Raw genomic sequence first — 7,197 nt, 5'->3', positions numbered from 1 at the left:
TTAAAACAATAACACTTTTTCCAACCATCTTGAGGATATTGGCTATCTCAGTTCTTTGGAATACTTTCCAATTTCTATAAACTTAATTCCAGAAACCCAATTTCTACAAGGAAATTTCTTCAATATGATAAAGGCAATATACAAAAAACCCACAGAAAACATCACACTCAATGATGAAAGATTGAAAGCCTTTCCACCAATCAGAAACAAGACAACCATGCCCACTCTTGCCACTTCTATTCAACAGAATACTGGAAATCCTCACCAGAGTCAGTAGGCAAGAAAAAGAAATAAAAGGTATGCAAATTAGAAAGGAAGAAGTAAACTTATCTGTTTGCAGATGACAAGATCTTATATATAGAAAACTCTAAAGATTCCACACAAAAACCTGTTGGAACTAACAAGTGAATTCAACAAAGTTGCAGAATATAAAACCAACACACAAAAATCATTTCAATTTTTATACATGAGCAATGAACAATCTGAAAAGGAAATTAAGAAAACCACTTCATTTACAATAGCATCAAAAAGAATAAACATTTAAGAATGAATTTATCTAAGGAGGCAAAAGGTTTTTACACCAAAAATATAAAATATTCCTGAAAGAAAATATAGAAGACATAAATAAATAGACATTCTGTATTACTGGAATGGAAAATTTAATATTGCTAAGATGACAATACAATCCAAAGTTATCTACAGATTCAACGTAATCCCTACCAAAATCCCAGTGATGTTTTTTTGCAAAAATAGAAAAATCCAACAAAATTCATATGGAATCTCAAGAAACTCCAAATAGCCAAACCACTTTTTAAGAAAATAACAGATTTAAGGAGAGATCCGAGATGGCAGAGTAGATAAATATGGTGCCTGCTTCCTTCCAAGAATACATTAAAATTACAACTAAATTATAGAACAATCAACCTGAAGAATCACCTGAAGTCTGGCTGAACAGAAGTATTACAACTAAGGATATAAAGAAGAAGCCACAGCGAGACTGGTAGAAGTGGTGGAGACGTGAGCCAGGCTAACCCCAAACCTCCGTGTGGTGGTTGAAAATAGGGAGGGAGACCTCGGCCACAAAGGATGCCTCCAGAGGAGCAAAGGACCCTATCCCCACACTAGGCTCCCCAGCCCAGAGTACTGGTGCCAGGAAAAGGAGCCCCCACAACATCTACCTGTGAAAAACAGTGGGGTTTCTGACCGTCCGAGTGGGACAGATAATGAAGGCTGTGGGAAACCCAGACATCCTCTTAAACAGCTCACATACAGACTCACTTGCTCAAAGGCACTCACCTTGGGCTCCTGAGGAAGGACAGTGACTCGGGGGGGTGTCAGTGGCATATAGGCAACAGACTGAGGTGTGTGGCTACGAGGCCAGGGCTGAAGTCGCCATTTTCCCTGTGGGAGGTCCTCCTTCCAAGCAACCTGCAGGCAGCTACCATTTTTAATGTGTTGAGCCTGCTCCCTATGCTAACGGCCAAATCTGAATCTCATTGGTCTGATGACATCCTGAACTCTGCCCTGCTGACTCACTGGGACCCCATCCCACTGAACTCCCCCAACACCAGAGGCACTTTCTCAGAGAACAGCCAGCTTCCCAAATTGCAGTCTTTCTTTAAAACTATTGGAGCCCACCAGCCCCAGGCAGGTGACGACTGGCCTTGGTGTTCTCTGAGACTTTTCCTGAGTAGCTCCAGGCTCAGCATGGCACCAAATGAGAATCTACGTTAACCTATTGAACACAACTGTTCCCACTCTAGTAACTCCCTGAGTCCCTGCCTTACCCAACTCACACACTGCATGAGGCTTTATCAGCGGCTGATTTTAAGGGAGCTGGCAGGTGGCAGCAGGTCTTGGGGGTGTTCTGGCTTTCTGCAGAGCTACCCCAGGACTGGTACTGGTGGCAGCCATCCTCAGTCATAGCTTGGCCTCTCCCACATGCCTCGAGGTTTTGCTCAGTCAGCAAAAACTGCAGACTGCTTTGTCGCTCTCACCAGGTAGTCCTTGGCTGGTCACAGGTAGGGTTTCTGGGCGGGAATTCCCACCCATTCTGGGGAATTTTTTTCGCATTCCCATTCCCGAATCCCAAGATACAAACTGTTTTCTGTTCTCCACGATGAATCGTTTCCACAGTGATGGCCAATACTACCAACCACTTAGGTTCAAGGAGGCAAATTTCCCGATTTCCCGACCAACTTTTCTAGGGATTCGGGAATGAGACAGCAAAAAAAATTCCCCAGAGTGGGTGGGAATTCCCACACGGAAACCCTAGTCATAGGCAGTGGGTGACCTGGGCCTGCACCAGAGCCCCTCCCAAGAGGCCCCAGAACCAACATACCTGGAGGTTGGCTTCAGACCACAGCAGAGCACCACCCAATTAACCCCACAAGTGGAATACACAAAGGGCAGTCTCAACAGGCACCGGAGCCCACTGGGGCAAATCCCACTCATTGGGGTAAGCCCCACACACAGCAGCCCATGAACTGTGGACATGGCCAAACCCCCAGCCAATCAGCCTGAGGGTCAATCCCAACCACTAATATGCCAATAGCAATAGCTCAACTATAACAGGAGGGCACATACAACCCACACAAGAGACGCTCCTGGAGCACCTGGAGCAGGTGACCAAGGAGACTGTACCAAAGCCCCACAGGGCACCTACTACTTAAGGCTGCCTGGCCAAGACTGGGGGACGTAGCACATCTACCTAATACATAGAAACAAACACAGGTAGGCAGCCAAAATGAGGAAACAAAGAAATGTGTCCCAAATAAAAGAACAGGAGAAAACTCCAGAAAAAGAACTAAACAAAATGGAGGTAAGCAACCTACCAGAGACAGAGTTCCAAACAATGATTATAAGGATGCTCAAGGGACTTAGTGAGAACTTCAACAAAGAGATAGCAAGCCTGAAAAAGGACACAGAAACCATAAAAACGAACCAGTCAGAAGCGAAGAATACAGTAACTGAAACAAAGCATGCACTGGACGGAATCACCAGCAGACTAGAAGAAGCAGAGGGCTGAATCAGCGATTTGGAAGACAAGGTAGCAGAAAACACCCAATTGGAACAGCAAAAAGAAAAAAAATCCAAAAATATGAGGATAGTTTGAGAGACTTATGGGACAACATCAAGCATAACATTTGCATCATAGGTGTACCAGAAGGACAAGAGTGAGCGCAAGGAATTGAAAACCTATTTGAAGAAATAATGACTGAAAACTCTCCTAACCTGGTGAAGGAAATAGACATACAAGCCCAGGAAGTGCAGAGAGTCCCAAACAAGATGAACCAAAACGGCCCACATCAAGACATCTTATAATTAAAATGGTAAAGGTTAAAGACAAAAAGAGAATCCTAAAAGCAGCAAGAGAAAGGCAACTAGTAACTTAAAAGTGTTTCCTATAAGGTTGTCAGCTGATTTCTCAACAGAAACTGCAGGCCAGAAGGGATTGGCACAAAATATTCAAAGTGATGAAAAACAAGGATCTACAACCAAGACTACTCTATGCAACAAGGCTCTCATTTAAAATCAAATGACAGATAAAAAGCTTCCCAGACAAGAAAAAGCTAAAGGAGTTCATCACCACCAAACCAGTATTACAAGGAATCTTAGAGGAACTTCTTTAAGATAGGAAAGAAAAAAAGATCAAAATTATTAATATTAAAATGGCAGTAACTACATATCTATCAACAATTGTTTTCAATGTAAATGGATTAAATGCTCCAATCAAAAGACATAGGAGGGGAAAAAAAGACATAGGAGGACTGAATAGATAAGAAAACAAAACCCTCACATATGCTGCCTACAAGAGAATCACTTCAGATTGAAAGACACACACATAGACAGAGAGTAAAAAGATAGAAAAAGACATTTCATGAAAATGGAAATGAAAAGAAAATCTGGGGTAGTCGTACTTATACCAGACAAAATAGACTTTAAAACAATGGTTATAACAAGAGACAAAGAAGGACCCAGTAATCCCACTTCTGGGTGTTGATCCAAAGAAACCCAAATGCTACTTTGAGGAGACATGTGCATCGATATGTTCATTGCAGCATTGTTTACAATGGCCAAGGTGTGGAGGCAGCCTGGGTGTCTGTCTATGGCAGAATGGATAAAGAGAAGGTAGTGTATATTTACAATGGAACATTGCTTGGCCATGGAAGAGAATGGGTTCTTGCCATCTGCAGCAGCATGGATGGACCTGAAGGGTATTGTGTTGAGTGAAGTATGTCAAACAGCAAAAGACAAATGCAATGTGATTTTGCTTATATGTGGAATCTAAAGAACAAAATAAACAAACAAACAAAACAGAAAAAACTCATAAATACAGAGAACAATTTGATGGTTGCCAGATGGGAGGGGGCTTGGGAATGGGTAAAAAGGGGGAAGGGATTAAAAAATACAAATTGGTTGTTACAAAGTAGTCATGGGGATATAGGGTATAGTATAAGGAATATAGTCAGTAATATTGTAATAACTATATATGGTATCAGATGCGTACTAGATTTACTGGGATGATAGATGGGAGGGGTTGGGGGACAGGGTGAAAAAGGTGAAGGCATTAAGAACAAATTGGTAGCTATAAGATAGTCATGGGGATGTAAAGTAAAGCATAGGGAATATAGTCAATAATATGGTAATAATTGTATACAGTGCCAGGTGGGTACTAGACCAGTAAGTCTTAAATTATAAGATCACTTCTTAAATTATATAAATGTCTAACCACTATGCTGTACACCTGAAATTAATATAAAATGATATTGAATGTCAACTGTAATTGAAAATTTTAAAAAGGGGGGGAAGGTGAAGGGAAATAAGAGGTTCAAATTTCCAGGTATAAAATAAATAAGTCATGGGGACGTAATGTACACAATAATATTGTGATAGCATAGTATGGTGTCAGATGGTTTCTGGACTTACGGTGATCACTTCTTTAGGTATGTAAATGTTAAATAACTATTGTGTACACCTGAAACTAATATAATATTGTATGTTAGCCACATTTTAATAAAAATCTTTTAAAAGAAAAAAGAAAAGAACAAAGTTGGAAGTTCTCACACTTCTGGATTTTAAAACTTACTACAGAACTTCAGCAATCAAAACAGTGGGGAACCAGCATAATGACAGACATATAAACCAATGGAATAGAACATAGAGCCCAAAAATAAACTCTCCCATATGTGGTCAACTGATTTTCCATAAGGGTGCCAAAACCATTCAAAGGGAGAAAGGACAGTCTTTTCGATAAATGTTGCAGGGAAAACTGTGTATCCCCAATACCACGTGCAAAAAAATTAACTCAAAAATTTTAAATATGTAATCAAAGACTTAAACTTAAGAGCTAAAGCTATAAAACTTTTATTAGAAAACATAGGTGAAAATCTTCATCATTTTGGATCAGGCAATAATTTATTGGATATGACACCAAAAGCACAGGCAAAAAGAAAAATAAATAAGTTGGATTTCATCAAAATTTAAAACTTTGATGGATCAAAGGACACTATTGAAAGTAAAAAGACAATCCAGAGAATGGGAAAAAATATTTGTAAATCATATTATCTGATAATAGATTAATATCCAGAACACATAAAGAACTTCTTCAACTCAACAATAAAAAACAACTCAAGGGGCAGCCCGGTGACTCAGTTGGTTAGAGCCGGAGCTCTGAACAACAGGTTGCCGGTTTGATTCCCACATGGGCCAGTGAGCGGCGCCCTCCACAACTAGATTGAAGGACAACGACTTGGAGCTGATGGGCTCTGGAGAAACACACTGTTCCCCAATTATTCCCCAATAAAAAAATTTAAAAAAAAAACCAACTCAATTCACAAATGGCCTAAGGACTTCAATAGACATTTCTCTATGAAAGATATACAAAGGCCAATAAACACATGAAAACATTCTCAACATCATTAGTCATTACAGAATGTAAATCAAAATTAAAATGAGAATATCACTTTACATCCACTAGGTTAGCTATTATTTTTTTTTAAATAGCAAGTATTGGCCAGGAACTAGAGAAATTGGAATCCTTGTGCATTATTGGTGGGAATTTTAAATGGTGCAGCTGCTGTGAAAAACATTTTAGCAATTTCTCAAAAAGTTAAACATAGAATTAGTGTGTGATCTAGCAAATCCACTCCTGCTTTTCGGCCGGGACCGCCATCTTCCAGTAATTCGTCAAAATGACCAACACAAAGGGAAAGAGGCGAGGCACCCGCTATATGTTCTCTAGGCCTTTTAGAAAACATGGAGTTGTTCCTTTGGCCACATACATGCGAATCTACAAGAAAGGTGATATTGTAGACATCAAAGGAATGGGCACTGTTCAAAAAGGAATGCCCCACAAATGTTACCATGGCAAAACGGGAAGGGTCTACAATGTTACTCAGCATGCGGTTGGCATTGTTGTAAACAAACAAGTCAAGAGCAAGATTCTTGCCAAGAGAATTAATGTTCGTATTGAGCATATTAAGCACTCTAAGAGCCGAGATAGCTTCCTGAAACGGGTGAAGGAAAATGATCAGAAAAAGAAGGAAGCCAAAGAGAAAGGTACCTGGGTTCAACTGAAACGCCAGCCTGCCCCACCCAGAGAAGCACACTTTGTGAGAACCAATGGAAAGGAGCCTGAGCTGCTGGAACCCATTCCCTATGAATTCATGGCATAAGTGTAAAAAAATAAAAGACCTCTGTAAAAATATTTCTCTTAATTGAGTATGGCGTCCCCTCCCCCAAAGAAATATTTAAAGAAAACTTTTGTGTCCTAAAAAAAAAAAAAAAAAAAAAAAAAAAATCCACTCCTAGGTATATACCTTAGATAATTGAAAGCAGAGACTTAAGCAGATATAGATACCCATACACAAATGTTCATTGCAGCATTATTCACAATAGCCAGAAGGTGGAAACATCTCCTGTGTCCATCATCTGATGAATGCATAAACAAAATGTGGTCTATACACACAATGGTATTGAGCCATAAAAAGAATGAAATTGTGATACATGCTATAACACAGATGAACATTGAAAACATTACGCTAAGTGAAATAAGCCAGGCACTAAGGGGAAAATACTGTATTTGTATATAATTGTATATAAATTCCATTTTTATGAGATTCGTAGAATAGGGAAATTCACAGAGACAGAAAGTAGAACAGAAGTTACTAGGGGCTAGGAGAAGAGGAAAGGGGG

General features: G+C 39.8%; 1 pseudogene; it reads left to right on the top strand.

The window, feature by feature from the left end:
• The first annotated feature begins 6,152 nt into the window (after positions 1-6,152).
• LOC148755112 (large ribosomal subunit protein eL21 pseudogene) lies at positions 6,153-6,709 on the top strand (annotated as a pseudogene).
• Positions 6,710-7,197: the final 488 nt, after the last annotated feature.

Source organism: Rhinolophus sinicus, chromosome 16 (assembly GCF_057876585.1).
Source record: "Rhinolophus sinicus isolate RSI-liver-muscle chromosome 16, RSI-T2T, whole genome shotgun sequence".
Taxonomy (NCBI): domain Eukaryota; kingdom Metazoa; phylum Chordata; class Mammalia; order Chiroptera; family Rhinolophidae; genus Rhinolophus; species Rhinolophus sinicus.
The sequence above is the reverse complement of the archived record's forward strand: the minus strand, read 5'-3'. Positions and strand labels throughout refer to the sequence as shown.